The sequence below is a fragment of the Oncorhynchus masou genome, chromosome 24 (assembly GCF_036934945.1).
Source record: "Oncorhynchus masou masou isolate Uvic2021 chromosome 24, UVic_Omas_1.1, whole genome shotgun sequence".
Taxonomy (NCBI): Eukaryota; Metazoa; Chordata; class Actinopteri; order Salmoniformes; family Salmonidae; genus Oncorhynchus; species Oncorhynchus masou.
Window position 1 is genome coordinate 62,852,940 of NC_088235.1, and position 24,003 is coordinate 62,876,942.

The 24,003-nt window shown below is 41.8% G+C and overlaps 1 protein-coding gene across 1 annotated transcript in view; it reads right to left on the bottom strand.

Moving 5' to 3' along the window:
• Positions 1-17,803, bottom strand: part of LOC135511670 (heparan sulfate glucosamine 3-O-sulfotransferase 1-like) — a 74,900-nt gene extending 57,097 nt beyond the window's left edge. The window contains exon 1 of the mRNA XM_064933150.1: positions 17,527-17,803. The gene's annotated coding sequence lies outside the window, so the exon portion shown is untranslated. The remainder of the gene's footprint in view (positions 1-17,526) is intronic.
• Between the last annotated feature and the right edge of the window lie 6,200 nt (positions 17,804-24,003).

Genomic DNA, 24,003 nt, shown 5'->3' on the forward strand with positions numbered 1-24,003 from the left:
GGGCATTGGGGAGAGGGGCCGGGGAGGTGAAGAACCAGGCCGGGGAAAATAATGAACCACCAGTAGACAGGCACTCGCCGCTCAGCTCTGTCTCTGGGCTGTCCAAAAACACAACCCCCCCCACCCCACCTGCAGATGGTGAATACATTGCGAGCAATCTTACACCATATGCATGGGCTCCTTTAAGTTAAAATGCTTACTCAAAATAACTGATTTCGTAAACATCGCAATCTAATTAGGACACACCACAGGTGTCACCTTAATTGGGGCTTGTGTTAAATGACTGGAGCGGAATTTGTGGAATAGTATCAAATACAGCAAACACATGGTTTAATGCCATTCCATTTGCTCCGTTCCAGCTATTATTATGAGCCGTCCTCCCCTCAGCAGCCTCCACTTGCACACACAGTTTTCAAAATGTTTGAACTAGCCCTGCTAATCATTATGATAATATAGGCACTGAATATTTCCCACTCACAATTTCTTCCATCCAGAAAACAACTGATTTCACATGTTCTAACTAGGTCTACTTATCACACACACACACACACACACACACACACACAACAAAAGAACTTGGCTGCATGACAAGAGTACATACCGTATCTGGCATATTGGTGTCTGACGATGTTTCAGGTAAACACGAAGCCAATCAAGTTGTCGAAAATTAAATCTGTGAGGCTCAAACATCAGCGGTATTCCCTATCATCTCCTTCACCCTTTTCAGAATGTGAACATATCAATCCCGAATCTTTCTCCATACTTCCTTGATCTCACTATGGGTGTTCAAATTTCATATCCTCTCCAGCTGTTGTCTTTTGCGTGCTTGGCCGAATACAACCACATCTAAAAGGAATTGTTTAAACCTACTGGCTCGCGCAGACGCTCCTCAAAACTGGAGATCGACAATTGCGCTTATAGCAAATCTTGAAATAAATATTGCAAGTAGTAGCATGTCCCACATTGTTTGCGTGTTTATACCAGAAGAGATACTGGAAAATGTGATGTAAACATAGATGTGGGGCTTTTGTTGCAAAACTCACTTTCCAGGTAGAAAAAGAAAATTAATTAAAATGCTGGAACGTATTACAAGGAGACACACGCCACTTGTGACTAAAAACTATATTACGTCACGCACTATGCTCTGTAGGGTCCCCTTCCGTAGGGTCTAAATCCTCCTTCACCCTCAACTTAACCTGTTTCCCGAAACCTAACTTTAACCTCTAACCAGGGGTGAAAGTAGATTTCTTCTGGGTATGGGACCTTGTGTGCACATACTTGCAATGAAAACATTTTATGGGCCTCATCATAGAATTCCTATTAATTTACATCTCTAAGAGGTGTAGTAGTAAAGATTTGTCATTTAAGTTAAAATGTATTACATTTTAATCTGACTTGTGCTGCATGAACACAGTCAACAACAAGCTATAGGATACGAATGAATAAATGTTAACCTATTTTTCTGGAATTTGTCTTTCAGCAAACCTGCCTCTCCTCCACCAGTACATGAACCAGTAAAAATGGAATAGGCTCTAGAGTCTAGACAATCCTATCCAGCAATCAGGGCTGTGTATGCAAATACAAACATTTGCATCAACATGCCCACACGATGAGACTGAGCATTTCAATGACAAAAGCAGGCTCAGGGAAATAAAAAATAAAAAAAGTGTTTAGAGTGATGATTTAAATACAAAACACTGCATGTGGGCTTTAAATTCCAGGATGTCATACTCATTTAGACTTTTCATTTAGTAGAATTTGCTGCACATTATTGAGGAAGAGAATCCTTAGAGAGAGTTTTTAAACCCAGAGACCCAACATTGAGACTTCCGGGAATGCCTATGAATCAGACTCCGCATACCAGACCAGGGAGTGGGGTATGAAAAGTAAATGAGAGAAGTAAACAAATTAGTTGTTAAATTTTCCCTAAGTCTAAAGGTACAACCTAGATTTGAGCCAATGTTAAGTAGCTGAACATGTTACTTACTCCAACCTTGTGACAGTAATTTTTGTCAAAAACAACTTCATATCGAAGGACTGTCTTTGATTTGGATGGCCTACACACATGCTCAGTTCGGCACAAGACGACGGTTAGAACTGATGTGTTTTGTTTCTGCGCATGACATCGCTTACAAGCGTGATCATCGATTCCTATTGGAGAAGCAGGTTTCTACATACAGTTGAAGTCAGAACTGAGCCAAATACATTTAAACTCAGTTTCAAAATTCCTGATATTTAATCCTAATAACAATTCCCTGTTTTACGTCAGTTAGAATCACCACTTTATTTTAAGAATGTGAAATCTCAGGATAATAGTAGACAAAGATTTTTCAGCTTTTCTTTCTTTCATCACATTCCCAGTGGGTCAGAAGTTTACATACACTCAATTAGTATTTGGTAGCATTGCCTTTATATTGTTTAACTTGGGTCAAACGTTTCAGGTAGCCTTCCACAAGCTTCCCACAGTAAGTTGGATGAATTTTGGCCCATTCCTCCTGACAGAGATGGTGTAACTGCTCGCACACGTTTTCTCCTTGCTCGCACACGCTTTTTCAGTTCTGCCCACACATTTTCTAGAGGTTTGAGGTCAGGGCTTTGTGATGGCCACTCCAATACCTTGACTTTGTTGTACTTAAGCCATTTTGCCACAACTTTGGAAGTATGCTTGGGGGTCATTGTCCATTTGGAAAACCCATTTGCGACCAAGCTTTAACATCCTGACTGATGTCTTGAGATGTTGCTTCAATATATACACAATTTTTCTCCGTCATGATGCCATCTATTTTGTGAAGTGCACCAATCATTCCTGCAGCAAAGCACCCCCACAAGGTGATGCTGCCACCCCTGTGCTTCACAGTTGGGATGGTGTTCCTCGGCTTGCAAGCCTCCCCCTTTTACAGCCAAACATAACGATGGTCATTATGGACAAACGGTTCTATTTTAGTGTCATCAGACCAGAGGACATTTCCCCAAAAAGTGTCCCCATGTGCAGTTGCAAACTGTAGTCTGGCTTTTTTAATGGCGGTTTTGGAGCAGTGGCTTCTTCCTCTGAGCGGCCTTTCAGGTTGTGTCAATATAGGACTCATTTTACTGTGGATATAGATACTTTTGTACCCGTTTCCTCCAGCATCTTCAGAAGGTGCTTTTCAGTGGTTCTGGGATTGATTTGCACTTTTCAGACAAAAGTATGTTCATTGCTAGGAGACAGAACGCGTCTCCTTCCTGAACGGTATGACGGCTGCATCGTCCCATGGTATTTAAAACTTGCATACTATTGTTTGTACAGAAAAACGTGGTACCTTCAGGCATTTGGAAATTGCTCCCAAGGATGAACCAGACTTGTGGAGGTCTACAATTTTCTTTCTGAGGTCTTGGCTGATTTATTTTGATTTTCCCATGATGTCAAGCAAAGAGGCACTGAGTTTGAAGGTAGGACTTGAAATACATCCACAGGTACACCTCCAATTGACTCAAATTATGTCAATCAGAAGCTTCTAAAGCCATGACATGTTCCGGAATTTTCCAAACTGTATAAAGGCACAGTCAAGATAGTGTATGTAAACTTCTGATCCACTGGAATTGTGATAGTGAATTATATGTGAAATGGCCTGTCTAAACAATTGCTGGAAAAATAACTTGTCAGGCACAAAGTAGATGTCCTAACCGACTTGCCGAAACTATATTTTGTTAACCAGAATTTTGTGGAGTGGTTGAAAAACTAGTTTTAATGACTCCAACCTAAGTGTATGTAAACTTCCGACTTAGTGTGTAGTGCGTAGTACGATTAGTACACAGTTTTAGTAAGTAGTAGGCAAGAAAGATTTCAGACAAGGCCAATCAAAAGGCTACTTTTGCACATCCGTCAACTAAAAATAATTCCAGCATCCAAACAATGCACTGTGCACCTGCCATTTGATTAATGTAAAGATACATCTGTTACGAATGGTGGCGACGTGTAATTATTTTGTTGTTGCCTGTTTTGCATGTTATTTTGGCATTAATTCCAGTCACATATCAGTTTGCAAACAATGTAAAAACAGTGTTCCATCACTCATGGGGACACTACGTCACCACAGAATCTACAGAGAGAGCAAGGCAGTTCAAGCTCCCTTGGGTGCTGTCATAGATTTATATTAGAAGTGACCATCCAAGAAGGTTCAAGGTCATTGGCCACAGATAAATTGTCAAATCACGTTATATCTAACATAGCTTTGATTGGACTGATCATGTCAACATCATATTTTCTAAATCTTAGCCATCAAGCTCGACAAGCAGTCATCATTGTGAATCAAGTTGACAATCTACTGGCAAATACTTTTCAATCCTTGTCATATTAAGATAAATTATAGATAAACAGTATCGGTGAACATCGGCGATTGGACAGTAACATTACACAGCAAGTTGGAAATCACAAATTCAACAATGAGTAGTATGGAAGGAATCTGTGGCGAACTGCAAGCGTTGCAAAGCAATCACTATTTTGCTTCCCCTGCCTGCTATTCGGTGGAAAGGGTGTGAAGTCTGGGTTTAAGGATCTAAAACATCGGTCTGAAAAGGTCTCTTTTCCAAGCTTAAAATTATAAACATTCTCTCTCACACAGTCACCCTGGCCCAGAAAAGGTTGAATATACTGGCCATGCTGCCAATCCAGTATGATTTCTGCCGTATTCAATACAACTGGAAACTGGGGAATATCAGACTTCAGTGAGTTCAAGACAACTGGGAACTCTGGGGGGGGGGGGGGGCGAGCTCCGAATTGGAAAATACGTTTTGAACAGTCATCCAACTCGAAATTCCAAGTTGGGAACTCGGTCCTCTTTCTATAGCTCCGACCTGAAGATCATTGACGTCATGATTCGACTTTGTTTTTCCCAAGTTCCCAGTTGTCTTGAAAGCACCATAAATACAGAGAATACCAGATTCTGATCAGATTCAGATTCTGACCAAATAGCATTTCTTTTACCCCTTTTTTTCAACGATTTCTGTGGTATCCAATTGGTAGTTGCAGTCTTGTCCCATCGCTGCAACTCCCTGTACGGACTCGGGAGTGTCAAAGGTCGAGAGCCGCCCGTCCTCTGAAACACAACCCAGCCACAATGCCCGCTTAACCCGGAAGCCAGCTGCACGGAGGAAGGAAACACCCTACACCTGGCGACCATGTCAGTGTGCATTGCGCCAGGCCCATCACAAGAGTGTGCGATGGGACAAGAACATGCCTGCTGGCCAAACCCTCCCCTAACCCTTGAGAACGCTGGGCCAATTGTGCACTGCCCCATGAGTCTTACAGTCGTGGCAGACTGCGACAGAGCCTAGACTCGAACCAGGATCTCTAGTTGTACAGTGATGCAGTGACTTAGACCACTGCACCACTTGGGAGGCCCCCTGATGAGAAAATTTGCACACAACGACCGCCGCACCACATTCCTGTTCAATTGAGCACAGCACAACAAGGTGAGTCCAAAAACTTCTAGTATGCTGCTGCATAAATTATGTAATATACCAGGGAGATATGTATACTGTCGCTAAGAAAGTAATACTGTGTATGTTGTGTAGTAAGCTGTTAATAGCCCATGTGTCTCACCCTAAAAAGTTGGTCCCTTTCTCCCTCAGAACTTAGCCTACTGTTCTGACTTGGTGGTGCACATGTAGCCTATAATCTGTTTTATAGAAATGTCATCATTGAATATTGCAAAAGCTTTGTCTGCTTATATGCCCCTTTTATTTATCCTATGGTCCTGACTTGGTGTACACGGATAATACTATAAGAAGGCCCATGTTCTGAATTCTGCCACTGTATATTTCAAAGGTGCTGAACTAATAGTCAATATACAGTGCCTTGCAAAAGTATTCGGCCCCCTTGAACTTTGAGACCTTTTGCCACATTTCAGGCTTCAAACATAAAGATATAAAACCGTATTTTTTTGTGAAGAATCAACAACCAGTGGGACACAATCATGAAGTGGAACGACATTTATTGGATATTTCAAACTTTCACAAATACAAAACTGAACAATTGGGCGTGCAAAATTATTCAGGCCCCTTAAGTTAATACTTTGTAGCGCCACCTTTTGCTGCGATTACAGCTGTAAGTCGCTTGGGGTATGTCAGTTTTGCACATCGAGAGACTGAAATTTTTTCCCATTCCTCCTTGCAAAACAGCTCGAGCTCAGTGAGGTTGGATGGAGAGCATTTGTGAACAGCAGTTTTCAGTTCTTTCCACAGATTCTCGATTGGATTCAGGTCTGGACTTTGACTTGGCCATTCTAAAACCTGGATATGTTTATTTTTGAACCATTCCATTGTAGATTTTGCTTTATGTTTTGGATCATTGTCTTGTTGGAAGACAAATCTCCGTCCCAGTCTCAGGTCTTTTGCAGACTCCATCAGGTTCTCTTCCAGAATGGTCCTGTATTTGGCTCCATCCATCTTCCCATCAATTTTACCCATCTTCCCTGTCCCTGCTGAAGAAAAGCAGGCACAAACCATGATGCTGCCAACACCATGTTTGACAGTGGGGATAGTGTGTTCAGGGTGATGAGCTGTGTTGCTTTTACGCCAAACATAATGTTTTGCATTGTTGCCAAAAAGTTCCATTTTGGTTTCATCTGACCAGAGCACCTTCTTCCACATGTTTGGTGTGTCTCCCAGGTGGCTTGTGGCAAACTTTAAACAACACTTTTTATGAATAATTTTAAGAAATGGCTTTCTTGCCACTCTTCCATAAAGGCCAGATTTGTGCAATATACGACTGATTGTTGTCCTATTGACAGAGTCTCCCACCTCAGCTGTAGATCTCTGCAGTTCATCCAGAGTGATCATGGGCCTCTTGGCTGCATCTCTGATCAGTCTTCTCCTTGTATGAGCTGAAAGTTTAGAGGGACGGCCAGGTCTTGGTAGATTTGCAGTGGTCTGATACTCCTTCCATTTCAATATTATCGCTTGCACAGTGCTCATTGGGATGTTTAAAGCTTGGGAAATCTTTTTGTATCCACATCCGGCTTTAAACCTCTTCACAACAGTATCTCGGACCTGCTTGGTGTGTTCCTTGTTCTTCATGATGCTCTCTGCGCTTTTAACGGACCTCTGAGACTATCACAGTGCAGGTGCATTTATTCGGAGACTTGATTACACACAGGTGGATTGTATTTATCATCATTAGTCATTTAGGTCAACATTGGATCATTCAGAGATCCTCACTGAACACTGAGTTTGCTGCACTGAAAGTAAAGGCGCTGAATAATTTTGCACACCCAATTTTTCAGTTTTTGATTTGTTAAAAAAAGTTTGAAATATCCAATAAATGTCGTTCCACTTCATGATTGTGTCCCACTTGTTGTTGATTCTTCACAAAAAATGTGTTTATGTTTGAAGCCTGAAATGTGGCAAAAGGTCTCAAAGTTCAAGGGGGCCGAATACTTTCGCAAGGCACTGTAACTAAGTCCATCTTAGCTCGCTCATTAATGTCTTAATCGAAATTACAGATTGCCTCTTATCCGCTAATCGTTCTCTTATGCCATAGTTTGTACATCAATTGTTATAGGCCTATTGCTTATATACTACTGTCGGTATCTCAGTATCATATTCATCATCTGACACAATCTTGGAATGATTTTGTTGTTAAGAGGAGGAGATACTATATAATGTTTTGTAAACATGATTGCCAGAGACAAGTCTCTTCCAAAATATTTGTTGTCGACAAATAAAGTAAATTAATAGACCCACGTGATTCTGGTTAATATAGAGAGGGTTGTTTTGTTTGCGCAATGCACTGTCTGGCAGCATCATTAAATAGTACCCGCAATACACTAGTCTCAACGTCAACAGTGAAGAGGCGACTCCGGGATGCTGACCTTCAAGGCAGAGTTGAAAAGAAAATCCATCTCAGACTGGCCAATAAGAAGAAAAAGGTTAAGATGGTCAAAAGAACACAGACACTGGACAGAGGAACTCGGACTAAAAGGCCAGCATCCCAGAGTCGCTGCTTCACTTTTGACGTTGAGACTCGTATTTTGCAAGTACTATTTAATGAAGCTGCCAGTTGAGGAGTTGTGAGGCGTCTAATGTACTTGTACTCTTGCTTAGTTGTGCACCGGGGCCTCCCACTCCTCTTTCTATTCTGCTTAGAGCCAGTTTGCCCTGTGCTGTGAAGGGTGTTGAACACAGCGTTGTACGAGATCATCAGTTTCTTGGCAATTTCTCGCGTAGAATAGCCTTCATTTCTCCGAACAAGAATAGACTGATGAGTTTGAGGAAAGTTTTGTTTCTGGCCATTTTATAACCTGTAATCAAACCCACTAATGCTGATGCTCCAGATAATGAGTCTAAATAAGGCCAGTTTTATTGCTTCTTTAATCAGAACAACAGTTTTCAGCTGTGCTAACATAATTGCAAAATGGATTTCTAATGATAAATTAGCCTTTTAAAATAATAAACTTGGATTAACTAACACAATGTGCCATTGGAACACAGAAGTGATGGTTGCTGATATTGGGCCTCTACGATTATGTAGGTATTCCATAAATCTGCCGTTTCCAGCTACAACAGTCAATGTCTACACTGTATTTCTGATAAATTTCATGTTATTTTAAGGGATCACATGCGCCAAATACAACAGGTGCTTACTTACAAGCACTTAACACTTATTTTTCTTAACTGTATTGTTGGTTAAGTAAAAAAAATATTTTTAAAATTATAATTACAGAGCAGAAGTAAAATAACAATAGCGAGGCTATATACAGCTGGTACAGTCAGCCACCAATTGTGCAAGTTCTCCTACTTAAAAAGATGAGAGAGGCATGTAATTTTCATCATAGGTACACTTCAACTATGACAGACAAAATTAGAAGAAAAAAAATCCAGAAAATCACATTGTAGGATTTTTTATGAATTTGCAAATTATGGTGGAAAATACGTATTTGGTCACCTACAAACAATCAAGATTTCTGGCTCTCACAGACCTGTAACTTCTTCTTTAAGAGGCTCTTCTGTCCTCCACTCGTTACCTGTATTAATGGCACCTGTTTGAACTTGTTATCAGTATAAAAGACACCTGTACACAACCTCAAACAGTCACACTCCAAACTCCAATATGGCCAAGACCAAATAGCTGTCAAAGGACACCAGAAAACAAAATTGTAGACCTGTACCAGGCTGGGAAGACTGAATCTGCAATAGGTAAGCAGCTTGGTTTGAAGAAATCAACTGTGGGAGCAATCATTAGGAAATGGAAGACATACAAGACCACTGATAATCTCCCTCGATCTGAGGCTCCACGCAAGATCTCACCCCGTGGGGTCAAAATTATCACAAGAACGGTGAGCAAAAATCCCAGAACCACACGGTGGGACCTAGTGAATGACCTGCAGAGAGCTGGGACCAAAGTAACAAAGCCTACCATCAGTAACACACTACGCCGCCAGGGACTCAAATCCTGCAGTGCCAGACGTCTCTCCCTGCTTAAGCCAGTACATGTCCAGGCCCATCTGAAGTTTGCTAGAGAGCCATTTGAATGATCCAGAAGAAGATTGGGAGAATGTCATATGGTCAGATGAAACAAAAATACAACTTTTTGGTAAAAACTCAACTTGTCGTGTTTGGAGGACAAAGAATGCTGAGTTGCATCCAAAGAACACCATACCTACTGTGAAGCATGGGGTGGAAACATCATGCCTTGGGGCTGTTTTTCTGCAATGGGACCAGGACGACTGATCCGTGTAAAGGAAAGAATGAATGGGGCCATGTATCATGAGATTTTGAGTGAACTCCTTCCATCAGCAAGGGCGTTGATGGAAGATGAAACGTGGCTGGGTCTTTCAGCATGACAATGATCCCAAACACACCGCCCGGGCAACAAAGGAGTGGCTTCGTAAGAAGCATTTCAAGGTCCTGGAGTGGCCTAGCCAGTCTCCAGATCTCAACCCCATAGAAAATCTATGGAGGGAGGTGAAAGTCCGTGTTGCCCAGCAACAGCCCCAAAACATCACCGCTCTAGAGGAGATCTGCATGGAGGAATGGGCCAAAATACCAGCAACAGTGTGTGACACAAGCAACCTTGTCAACCGTTTTCTGTAAGTCTTCACCTCTGTCATTGCCAACAAAGGGTATATAACAAAGTATTGAGATAAACTTTTGTTATTCACCAAATACTTATTTTCCACCATAATTTGCAAATAAATTCATTAAAAATCCCAAAATGTGATTTTCTGGATTTTTTTTCTCATTTTATCTGTCACGGGGTGAAAATTACAGGCGTCATCTTTTTAAGTAGGAGAACCTGCACAATTGGTGGCTGACTAAATACTTTTTTGCCCCACTGTAGTCTGTGCGGGGGAACCGGTTAGTTGAGGTAATTTGCACATGTAGGTTATTAAAGTGACTATGCATAGATAATTAACAGAGAGTATCAGAGGTGTAAGAGAGGTGGTGGGGGGGGGGGCAATGCAAATAGTCTGGGTAGCCATTTGTTTAGCTGTTCAAGAGACTTATGCCTAGAAGCTGTTAACCTGTTGAAACTCTAGGGGCGCAATTTCATTTTTGGATGAAAAACGTTCCCGTTTTAAACAAGATATTTTGTCACAAAAAGATGCTCGACTATGCATATAATTGCTACCGTTCGAAAGAAAACACTCTGATGTGTCCAGAAATACAAAGATCTTCTCTGTGCGTGCCCTATAACGTGAGCTTCAGGCAAAACCAAGATGAGATGGCATCCAGGAAATGACAAGGATTTTTGAGGCTCTGTTTTCCATGATCTCCTTATATGGCTGTGAACGCGAGAGGAGTAAGTCTGCCCTTTCTGTCGTTTCCCCAAGGTGTCTGCAGCATTGTGACGTATTTGTAGGCAGATCATTGGAAGATTGACCATAAGAGACCACATTTACCACGTGTCCGCCCGGTGTCCTGCGCCGAAATTGGTGCGCAAAAGTCACCTGCCAGTATTTTTCCATACGATACAGAGAGTAAAGCAAGCTTCCACAAACTGCATGTCAATGAAGAGAAATGTGAAAAAACACCTTGAGGACTGATTCCAAACAACGTTTGCCATGTTTCGGTCGATATTATGTAGTTAATCCGGAAAAAGTTTTACGTTGTAGGTGACTGCATTTTCGGTTCGTTTCGGTAGCCAGACGCAATGTAGAAAACAGAACGATTTCTCCTACACACAGACGCTTTCAGGAAACACTGCGCATTTGGTATGTGACTGAGAGTCTCCTCATTGAAAACATCAGAAGCTCTTCAAAGGTAAATGATTTTATTTATTTGGTTATCTGGTTTTTGTGAAAATGTTGCGTGCTACATGCTACACAAAATGCTATGCTAGCTTTGCATACTCTTACACAAATTAGTCAATTTCTATGGTTCAAAAGCATATTTTGAAAATCTGAGATGACAGTGTTGTTAAGAAAAGGCTAAGCTTGAGAGCAAACGCATTATTTTAATTTTATTTGCGATTTTCAGAAATCGTTAACGTTGCGTTATGCTAATGAGCCTGAGGCTTTAGTCACGATCCCGGATCCGGGATGGGGAGTTTCAAGAAGTTAACCTCTAGCGACGAGCAATCCCGTATCCGGGAGCGTAATCATAGCCTCAAGCGCATTACCATAACGCAACGTTTCCTATTCATGAAAATCGCAAATGAAATAAATATATTCAAACACAAGCTTAGCCTTTTGTTAACAACACTCATCTCAGATTTTCAAAATATGCGTTACAGCCAACGCTAGACAAGCATTTGTGTAAGTTTAGCATGGCATAATGCTATGCTAGGCTGTGCTGGCAGCAGGCAACATTTTCACAAAAATAAGAAAAGCAACCAAATTAAATAATTTACCTTTGAAGAACTTCACATGCTTTCACTCAGGAGACTCCCAGTTAGATAGCAAATGTTCCTTTTTTCCAAAAATAATATTTGTAGGCGAAAAACGTCACGTTTGTTCATCCTGCTTGGCTGAGATGGACAGAAAAATACTTCAACTATAATGCATTAGCATAACGCAACTTTTTTCATTCATGAAAATCGCAAATGAAATGAAATAAATATATTGAAACACAAGCTTAGCCTTTTGTTAACAACACTCATCTCAGATTTACAAAATATGCTTTTCAACCAAAGCTACACAAACATTTGTGTAAGAGTATTGATAGTCTAGCATAGCATTAAGCAGGCAACATTTTCAAAAAAACAAGAAAAGCATTCAAATAAAATAATTTACCTTTGAAGAACTTCGGATGATTTCAATGACGAGACTCAGTTAGATAGCAACTGTTCTTTTTTTCCAAAAAGATTATTTGTGTTGGCGAAATAGCTCCGTTTTGTTCATCACATTTGGCTAAGAAAAAGACCGGAAAATGCAGTCACTACGATGCCAAACTTTTTTCCAAATTAGCTCCATAATAGACAGAAACATGGCAAACGTTGTTTAGAATCAATCCTCAAGGTGTTTTTCACATATCTATTCGATAATATATCAGTCGTGACAGTTGGTTTCTCATCAGAAGCAAACTGAAAAATACTGCAGCTGGAGATTACGCAATAATTGCAACGGATGACACCAAGCGACCACCTGGTAGATGTAGTCTATTATGGTCAATCTTCCAATGATATGCCTACAAACACGTCACAATGCTGTCGACACCTTGGGGAAGCGACAGAAAGCCTAAGCTCATCCGTGGCCCATTCACAGCCATATAAGGAGTCATTGGCATGAGGCGGTTTCAAAAAATGTGGCACTTCCTGATTGGATTTTTATCTGGGTTTCGCCTGTAACATCAGTTCTGTGGCACTCACAGACAATATCTTTGCAGTTTTGGAAACGTCAGAGTGTTTTCTTTCCAAAGCTGTCAATTATATGCATAGTCAAGCATCTTTTCGTGACAAAATCTCTTGTTTAAAACGGGAACGTTTTTCATCCCAACATTAAAATAGTATCCAAGAAGTTAAGAAGCCTTTTGGACCTAGACTTGGTACTCCGGTACCGCATGCAGAGAGAACAGTTTGACTAGGGTGGCTGGAGTCTTTTTGGGCCTTCCTCTGATACCGCCTGGTAGAGAGGTCCTGGATAGCAGGAATCTTGGCCCCAGTGATTTACTGGGTAGTAAGCATTACCCTCTGTAGAGCCTTGCGGTTGGGAGGCCAAGCAGTTGCCATACCAGGCCATGATGCAACCAGTCAGGATGCTCTCGATTGTGCAGCTGTATAATTATCCTTTTGAGGATCTGAGGACCCATGCCAAATCGTTTTAGTCTCCTGAGAGGAAAAAGGCTTTGTTGTGCCCTCTTCACGACTTTCTTGTTTGTAAGTTTGTATCATGATAGTTTGTTTTTGAAATTCCTTGGTGTCCACATCAAGCTCTCAACCTACTCCACTACAGCCCCGTCAATGAGAATGGGGTCGTGCTCGATCCTCCTTTTCCTGTAGTCCACAATCATCTCTTTTGTCTTGATCACGTTGAGGGAGAAGTTGTAGTCCTGACACCACATGAGCAGGTCTCTGACCTCCTCCCTACATGGTGTCCCATCGTTGTTGGTGATCAGTCTTACCACTGTTGTATCATCAGCAAACTTGATGACGGTATTGGAGTTGTGCCTGGCCATGCAGTCATGAGTGAACAGGGAGTACAGGAGGGGACAGAGCATGCACCCCTGAGGGGCCCTTGTGACCAGGATCAGCGTGGCGGATGTGTTGACCTTACCACCTGGGGGTGGCCCATCAGGAAGTCCCAGGGTCCTTGATGATGAGCATTGATGACACTATGGTGTTGAACACTGAGCGTTGTTCAATGAATAGCATTCTCAGCATTATCAGTCAGGGACAGGTTGAAAATGTCAGTGAAGACACCAGCGCATGCTCAGAGTACACATCCTGGTAATTCGTCTGGCCCTGCGGCCTTGTGAATGCTGACCTGTTTAAAAGGTCATACATCGGCTACGTGTGATCACACAGTTGTCCGGAACAGCTGATGCTCTCATGCATGTTTCAGTGTTACTTTCCTCGAAGCAAGTATAGAAGTAATTTAGCTTGTCTGGTAAGTTTGGATCACTGGGAGCTCTCGGCTGTGCTTCCCTTCGTTGTCTGTAATGGTTTGCAAGCCCTTATAAGCTTCGGGGTTAGAGTCCCGCTTCTTGAAAGCTGCAGCTCAAGCCTTTAGCTCAGTGCGGATGCTGCTTGTAATCCATGGCTTCTGGTTGGGGTGTGTACGTACAGTCACTGTGGGGATGACATAATCAATGAATTTATTGACGAAGCCTGTTACTGATGTGGTGTACTCAACGAAATCGGAAGAATTCCAGACCATATTCCAGTCTGTGCTAGCAAAACAGTCCTGTAGCTTAGCATCTGCTTCATCTGACCACTTTGTTATTGACCAAATCACTGGTGCTTCCTGCTTTCGTTTTTGCTTGTAAGCAGGAAGATAGCGTTATGATCACATTTGCCAAATGGAGGGAGATCTTTGTAAGCGTCTCTGTGTGTGGAGTAAAGGTGGTCTAGAGTGTTTCCCCCTCTAATTGCACATTTAACATGCTGGTAGAAATGGGGTAAAACGGATTTAAGTTTCCCTGCATTAAAGTTCCCGGCCACTAGGAGCGCCTGCTTCTGGATGAGTGTTTTATTGTTTTCTTATGGGCGTATAGAGCTCGTTCAGTTTGGTCTTAGTGCCAGCATCGGTTTGTTGTGGTAAATAGACAGCTACGAAGAATATAGATGAAGACTCTTGGTTAATAGTGTAGTCTACAGCTTATCACGAGATACTCTACCTCGGATGAGCAAAACCTCAAGACATCCTTAAATGTTGTACACCAGCTGTCTTACCAGAGACTGGTGTTCTTTTTGAAAAAGCAAAAAAGCATAAAACCCGCAAACTGTATGTTATTCATTTCATTGTTCAGCCATTACTTGGTGAAACATAAGATATTACAGTTTAATGTCCCAATGGTAGGATATACGTTCTGGTAGTTTGTCTATTTTATTATCCAATGATTGTACGTTGGCTAATAGGACCGATGGTAAAGACAGATTACCCATTCGCCGTCGGATCCTTACAAGGCACCCAGACATACATCCCCTATTTCTCCGTCTCTTTCTCCTGCGACTGATGGGGATGTGGGCCTTGTCAGGTGTCTGGAGTAAATCCTTCGCATCCGACTCGTTAAAGCAAAAATATTTTTCCAGTACAGGGTGAGTAATCGCTGTCCTGATATCTAGAAGCTCTTTTCGGCTCATAAGAGACAGTGGCAGAAACATTACGTACAAAGTAAGTTACAAATAACGTGAAAAAAACACCCACACAATAGCACAATTGGTTACAGGACTGTAAAACGGCAGCCATCTCCTCCAGCACTATTATAAGTGCAGTTAATGTATTGTTTAGTGTAGTGGCTTCGGTGGCATGCATCAAAAACATTTGTGAGTTTGCCCCACCAAGTTTTATATGCTAAAATTGCCAATGGTTACGAAACACCAAAAAGTCTAATGACATTCAGCAAGTGTAGCCTGTGTCTACGCACATCGGCGTCAGCCACTCATCTCTGGTAAAAAAATGTCAGTGTTCTCATCGATCCACACACAATTGTGGAGCTTAAACCACCCATTTTCAAGTCCATTCGCTCATTTTTCATGCAACTGACATGCAGTAATGACAAGTAATAGTGTAATAGCATACAGTTCTCTTGCCATTTTGTTTAATATATTGTTGGCTCATGTTTGAACCAGTATGTCGTACCCTCGCTATTTATTTTGTCAGTATGCCATACCGGACCAGCTTACTTTCACAGACCGGCTTACACTGCCACTAACCCTAAACCCTAGCTTAGCTAATGATAGCCACCTAGCTAACGTTAGCTACAACAAATTCGTAACATATCATTCATTATTGCAAATGTTTAACATATTTTGTGAATTGGAATTCGTAACATGCACTACATGGCTGCACATAAGCCTAAGATTACCATGCGCAATGCCAAGTGTCAACTGGAGTGGTGTAAAGCTCACTGTCATTGAACTCCGGAGCAATGGAAACTGGTCCTCTGGAGTGATGAATCACACTCCAATCTTGCTGGACAAATCTGGGTTTAACAAATGTCAGGAGAATGCTACCTGCCCGAATGCATAGTGCCAACTGTAAAGTTTGGTGGAGGATAAATAATGGTTTGGGCTCGGCCACTTAGTTCCAGTGACGAGAAATAATGCTACAGCATACAATGACATTCTAGACAATTCTGTGTTTCCAACTTTGTGGCAACAGTTTAGGGAAGGCCATTTCCTGTTTCAGCATGACAATGCACCCCCCTGCACAAAGCGAGGTCCAAACAGAAATGGTTTGTTGAGATCGGTGTGGAAGAACTTGACTGGCCTGCACAGAGCCCTGACTTCCACCCCATCTAAAACTTTAGGTATCAATTGGAACACAGACTGCGAGCCAGGTCTAATTGCCCAACATCAGCGCCCGACCTCACTAATGCTTGTGGCTGAATGGAAGCAAGTCCCCGCAGCAATGTTCCAACATCTAGTGGTTCCTGTTATAGGAGCAAAGGGGGTGAAGGGACCAACTCCATATTAATTCCCATGATTTTTGTAGTGAGATGTTCAACGAGCAGTTGTCCCCATACTTTTGGCCGTGTAATGTATCACACGAATTTCAGGACAATAAATACATATGAAAAGAAGCATAACTATATCATAAACAATGGAGGGATATGAATTCAATTTTAATATGTTACATTGACCCCTGAGCCCAGGTTGTAATTGAGAACCCAAGAGGCCCCCCTAAAGGGGGAAAGAGAAATACCACTGCCCCAGAAAAACTGCTGATGGATTTCTGTGATTCAAGGCTCAAATCGCTGACACAGACATGACTATTTACCACTTAATGCCCCATTATCGATGTAAGTGAAAAATCAGCGGCAGTGCAAAATCAGATCTTCAAAGTTGAACTCCATTGTTTTTTAAGACGCAAATGAAAAAGGCCTCAGTTTACGTCAACATGTATTAAATCATTTCTATGGAGCCAATATCCACTGTCTGTGATTAAAGTTACACTGTGTCATAGGCTATGTGCACTCCAGAATAGCTGGGATTAAATAAATAGAGAATTAGGCATGGATATAAAATAGTTGATGTGCATAAATGATGTAGAGCTTTCCTAATAATATGGAAATATGGAATATTAAGTGTGCAAACATGTTCTTATCTTTGAACATGATAGAAGATAACGTTATATTGAAACGTTATATTGAAACCAGATAAATGTTAGATTGGTAATGGATCGAAAGCCATTCGAATTGTCCAACGAGCAACAATGGTAGATTACCAGAATATGACTTTACATATTTAACAAAAAACTCGGACATACATTGAGCTGGAACTTCTCCTGGCTGATCCAAAAACCAGAAAGAACACTATTTCAGAATGCAATCACAGAGCATTAAGCCTGCGTCGCAAATGAAGAGAAAGAGAGAGAAAGAGAGAGAGATATTCGACTAGAATGTACGGAGAAGTAGACTACGTCCTGGGAGACAAAATCTGGTTACCTTGCATGAGGTCGGTGATAGTTTTGGAATCTCCGGGAGTCATCGGTCTGGCTTGAGTTCAGTCTCAGATGAACCAAAGGATCGCACTTTTAAGCCCAGCAGTCGAATCTAGAAGATATAGCTGACTGTCACCCTTTCGCTCTCATTGAAGCGCACACCCGGAGCATCAGCCACTCTCATCACTAATTGATTTGAAGCCAGACATGGTGCAAACAGAGCCCTGATTTTATTTTTCAAAGAGCTTGGTTTGACTCCATCCCCTCTGCTTAGCAGCCACAAACACACCACTCTATCGGAACGTGCTGCCTAGCGCTGCCTTGAGTAGCACTGTGGAAGGAGGAGTCTTGTCAGGTGACCAGGTGAATCGCTGTTGTAGCCTACCAATTCAAAGTTGCTATCTTTCAGAGGAGGCTGGAATGGTGAGCTATAGGAGGACGGGCTCATTGTAATGGCTGGAATGTAATGGAGTCAAATATGTCGTTTCCATATGTTTGATGCATTCCATTAACTCCATTCCAGCCATTACAATGAGCCGGTCCTCCTATAGCTCCTTCCAACAGCCATTCCTCTATCTTCATAAATGTAAACCATTTAGTCTACTATTAGGAGCTCTGAAGTTGAACTCATATATTATTGTAGGCTACTTAATAATGGGAATATACAGATTTTAGGCTACATTTTTCACTCTAGCCAAAGCGTAGCCCAATATGTACTCTTAATGAGCCTAATGTTACCGTTACTCTTTAAAGTCCCAGGACCTTATACAGTATGGTATTTTCAGAGGTAGACTGGCGCTGGCAGCCAAAACAGCCAAATACTAAAAAAGGTAGGGGTGTGGATCATTAAACCAGTCAGTATCTGGTGTGACCACAATTTGCCTCGTGAAGCACGACACATCTCCTTCACATAGAGTTGATCATGCTGTTGATTGTGGTCTGTGGAATGTTGTCCCACTCCTCTTCAATGGCTGTGCGAAGTTGCTGGATATTGGCGGGAACTGGAACACGCTGTCGTACACGTCCATCCAGAGCATACCAAACATGCTCAGTGGGTGACATGCCCGGTGAGCACGCAGGCCATGGAAGAACTGGGACATTTTCAGCTTCCAGAAATTGTGTACAAATCCTTGTGACATGGGGCCGTGCATTATCATGCTGCAACATGAGGTGATGGCAGCGGATGAATAGCACGACAATGGGTCTCAGGATCTCGTCACAATACCTCTTTGCATTCAAATTGCCATCGATAAAATGCAATTGTGTTTGTTATCCGTAGTTTATGCCTGCCCATACCAAAACCCCCTGGGACGCTCTGTTCACAACGTTAACATCAGCAATCCGCTTGCCCATATGATGCCATACACGTGGTCTGCGGTTGTGAGGCTGGTTGGATGTACTGCCAAATTCTCTAAAACGACATTGGAGGCGTCTCATAGCTCTGGTGGACATTCCTACAGTCAATATGCGAATTACACGCTCCATCAAATCTTTTGAAATCTGTGGTATTGTACTGTGACACAAAACTGCACATTTTAGAGTGGCCTTTTATTGTCCGCAGCACAAGGTGCATCTGTGTAATGATAATGTTGTTTAATCAGCTCCTTCCTATGCTACATCTGTCAGATGGATGGATTATCTTGGAGAAATAAGCTTTTTGTGCGTATGGAACATTTCTGGGATTGTTTATTTTAGCTCATGAAACATGAAACCAACACTTTACATGTTGCTTTTATATTTTTGTTCAGTGTAAATTATTTCACAACCGCAAAATACGCACTTACTGTACATCATTTTAACCGGCTTTATCACAGTTGCAGCAGACAGTATTTTTCAGTGACAACACGTTTCTGGCTGTCTTCTTCCGTTACACATAGGGGTTCAGAGCATGCTAGATAGCTAATTAGCACAGGTGGTCCCTGTTTTCCGTCTGTCTCCCGTAAACATGTGCTGTAACATGTAGATATGGCCGTGTGGGACCTCTAAACCTAACCCTATGAAGGTGCGTATCAATTTAACGTTTTTAAAATGTTTTAATTGTTTCTGGCTGATACGAAAGATAAGGTCCTTATGCTTGTAAAACCTTACCGCAAGTGACGCATGTTAATGTTCAGACCAAGCTTCAGGGCTCTAAAATAAACTCTCCTGTACAGAAGATGCCTTCGTCCAATGACTCTTATGTGTAACGTAATGGAACTGACAGTCATGATCAAGGGCTAGCCAAAGCCATGATAGAAGTCATTGGCATCCCAATTTAATGAAGTGAATATGCATATTGGATATTTTACAGTATAAATTGCAGGCGAGTAGGCCTGTGCCCGGAGCTTCATTGATCGAGTTGCATCTCTGATAAACAGATTTTACACTATGGGCAAGATGTATGTAAGGTGTCAGTCATTTCAACTCTAACGTGATGCGTCTGTTTCATTCAGAGTAGCCTATGATTATTGTGGCTTTTTTTGTTAACATCATATAGTGCTGTCTATTAAAACATCCGGTAGTAACTGATGTTTTGGTCTGTCTTCCCGTTCATCTCGGGTGTTTGTTGTTAGATGTGTTTGTGCAAAATGTGCAAAAATGTTGAACGAGTCATCAAGCATACATTGAAGTGCTGAGATGGTAAGGAATGATTTATCCCTTCTCAGTTGATTGCGAAAGTCTCTCCTTTGAAAACATCTGTAAGCTATTTCAATAGAGGGAGTCAAACACGCCTGGATTCTATCGCCTGCTATTATGCTGTCCTTTCCTCAAGTGTAACAACGAGTTCCAGCTTGACGACACATTCACCACAGACACGGCCTACAACATTCACATTCAATATCGGCCTACTAACTTGAACCTAGTAAAAAATGTGTCACAATACTTGGCTAGCCCTGCAGCCTCCTGAGAGACAAAGAGAGGGCAAACAGGGGGCACATCGACTTTCACTATAGGCCTACTGAACTTGAACCTACTAAAACATATGTCATAATATTTGGCTAGCCCTGCTGCCTCTTCTGAGAGTCAAAGAGAGGGCAAACAGGGGGCACATCTATATTTCAGCAGCTCTGTGCCGGCAGAAAAAACATCCACGTAAGTATTTGATTTTTTAAAATTGCATGATGTTTGTAATGCTAAAGACAGGAGCGCCAGACAGACTTCTCTCAGCTCTGACACTGGTTGATAGTGAGAGCTGTAAAAGCTATGTGCAGACTATGATAAAGACATCAAGTGAAATGTTATTTTGAGCAGTGTTGATTTGCACAGTCACCTCTTTGGGTCCAGGGGATTCATTCAGCTGAAAATATGGCTTCCAAAAGGGTTCTTTGGCTGTAGGATAGGATAACAATTTTTAGTTCCAAGTAGAACCCTTTTTGGTTCCAGGTAGAACCATTTTGAGTTCCATGTAGAACCCTCTGCAGAAAGGGTTGTACATGGAACCCAAAGGGGTTCAAGCTGGAACCAAAAGGGTTCTCGCTGCAACCAAAAATGTTTCTTCAAAGGGTTCTCCTTTGGGGACAGCCAAAGAACCGTTTAAGGTTCTAGATAGCACCTTTTGTTCTAAGTGTATGATTTAAAGAGGTGACACTGAAAAATATTTATTGCAATCTTTCATTCCTGCTCAGTCCAATAGTGACATATTTCTAAGTGACCATCAAAGGAATAATATTGATTTCCAAATATGTCATCTTTGAGTGATTAACAAAATTGCATCAATAATATCTTGATATTAATAATGATATATTATTTTGAGGAATCACTTGTTGTCATGGAATTTATCAAAGTTGGCTGTAGACTAATCATTGTGTTATCTGATTGGATGAGGTTGTAAGTGTCTCTGTTGTGTGCTGGTGCTTCTGTCATCTCCTTCACTAGCAGGGCGACAACAGGAGCATTGTCCTGGGCTGGTGAAGACTCTAGCTGATACATTTTTCATTAAGCAGACAAAGTCAGCCAGTTTCAGAATACTTGTAGGAATACATCCGCTTGTATTAATACGGTTCCATCAAAATACGGTATGAAAAGGTAAAGATGTCCTTACGGCTGAAGGAACCGCTTTAGGTCAGTGTTTAGGCTTTTAGGTGGACTCTGATTTCCTGAACAGTTATTTTGGTTGTGACATGGCTGCGTAATGCTACTGACACCATGGCAAACGTTACATTGTCACACATCCGCAAATGTCAACAAGTGGGTATATGGTGATGAGGATTATCAGTTTCATAGCAATGGCTGTGAATTAATCTGGGTCCATTGACAGTCTGCAGACACACTACAACAACTTGACCCCTGTCATGACTGGCCTGTTTGGGTCAGGTTACTGTGGATCATTGTCCTACAGAGACATCTCTTACTCCCACCAGAGAGGGAGAGGTATAGAGGATTGATTGGGGGGGGGGGTTTATGACACCTCACGCCCATTGTAAATCTTAAAGCAGCAGACAAAATCCTTAGTCCTCTCATTTGTGAAGGATTGGAATGTTTGTGTGGAATCTACCTCAGATCAGTAACATGCAATAAATGAACTTTGGGACAATATATTTCATCAGACAAAATGGTGGAAATAACAATAGATGGAATATGAAAAATAATGTTTTTGTTATGTTATTAAAAGTTAAATGACAACATTATAACGAAAACATTGTAACTGTCCAGATCAAAGAGAATGTTTTTGTTAAAGTGAACTGTGAATTTAGTTGTCTAAACTGGATCAGAGTAAAATCTTGACGCCTTGCCTAGATACTAGATACGCCCCAGAGACTATGCAATGAAGACGGAAACACCCATTTCTACCCTGGGGTATAAAACATGCGAGTTAAGAATTTACAATTCAGACTAGATGACCATGTGCTGCAGCCAAGGTTTACAATTAGTCGCAACCTCAAAACGCAACACGAGGTTGAAGAAGACAAAGGAACCTCTTAACAATCAATGCTACGGTCGAGTACCTGTATCTGTATCTCTTAGGGGTTCCTCAGTCTCTTCCTCTTGGCCTTTGGGCCGACAAGTCCCCACAGGAGGGTGCAGATGCTCCCCACGTACTTGGCAAGTATCAACTTGACAAAATCGTCAAAAACTTCTGCATCTTTGACCCCGATCCAGGAAAGCCAAACGACACCGAGACATTCTTAGCAGACATTGAGGACGACTTGGATGGCTAACCAAACGCTACGAATGCCGACAGACTCTACCTGTTGAAGCAAACGTCCAACAGACACGTGACAAGGTTCATCCGTCTACAAGAGCAAGACATGCAAAATGAATGCGCTAAACTTGCAACGGGTTGAAAATAGAATTCAGTCGTTCTGCAACTCGCAAACACGACAGCTCGTTGGCTAACAATATCAAACAAGCTCGAAATGAACACCCACAAGTCCACTATCATAGCCTTCGTTCAGCTTACTTTGGCATGCTCACTGAAACAGAAACCATTCTGTCAAACATTTCTCCCAACTTCATGAACTACTTGGGCCTTACTGCCCACGTTGGTTTGCCGATCTTGACACCCCGAGAGCTTGCGAGCACAACCTTTGAAGCATCGCAAGCAAGCTGGGCACTTAGCCCAGACAGCTCAGTTTTCGAACTTGGGAGGGAACAATCACTCCAATTGGAAGGTGCGGCATCAGGGAAAGGTGCAGTAAAATATGATGCACAAAGGGGGTGGCTACCAAGTAACCACCACACCGATAACCACCGCAGTAACAATAGCTATGATGAACGTCTCCAACCTAACAGGTCCCGTAGAGATCAACCTGGCCGCTACGTCCCTGCACCTAACCCGTACAAAGGGTTAGGACACAAGGGTAACAAGCAAACCTCTTGAAGCTCGGGGGCACTATTTTTATTTTTGGAAAAATAACGTTCCCAAAGTAAACTGCCTATTCCTCAGGACCAAATGCTAGAATATGCATATAATTGACAGCTTAGGATAGAAAACTCTGAAGTTTCCAACACTGTAAAAAATATTGTCTGTGAGTATAACAGAACTGATATTGCAGGAAAAAGCCTGAGAAAAATCCAATCAGGAAGTGACTCTTATTTTAAAACCCCTGTCTTTCTATGCATGCCTATTGCCCATTGAAAGGGATATCAACCAGATTCATTTTTCTGTGGCTTCGCTAAGGTGTCTACAGCCTTTAGACGTAGTTTCAGGCCTTTATTTTGAAGAATGAGCGTAAACGTCCACATTGCATAAGTGGTCAGTTGTTGGCTCTCAGTGTGATTTTTGCGCAACACAGAGAGGTAGCCATTTTTCCTCCCGGTCCTAGTGAAAAGCCAACTGTCCCTGTTGATATATTATCGAATAGATATTTGAAAAACACATTTACATTACATTTAAGTCATTTAGCAGACGCTCTTATCCAGAGCGACTTACAAATTGGTGAATTTACCTTCTGACATCCAACCTTGAGGATTGATTATAAAAAACATTTGCCATGTTTCTGTCGATATAATTTCGAATTTTTGTCTGCGTTGTCGTGATCGCTATTTCCAGTGGATTCCT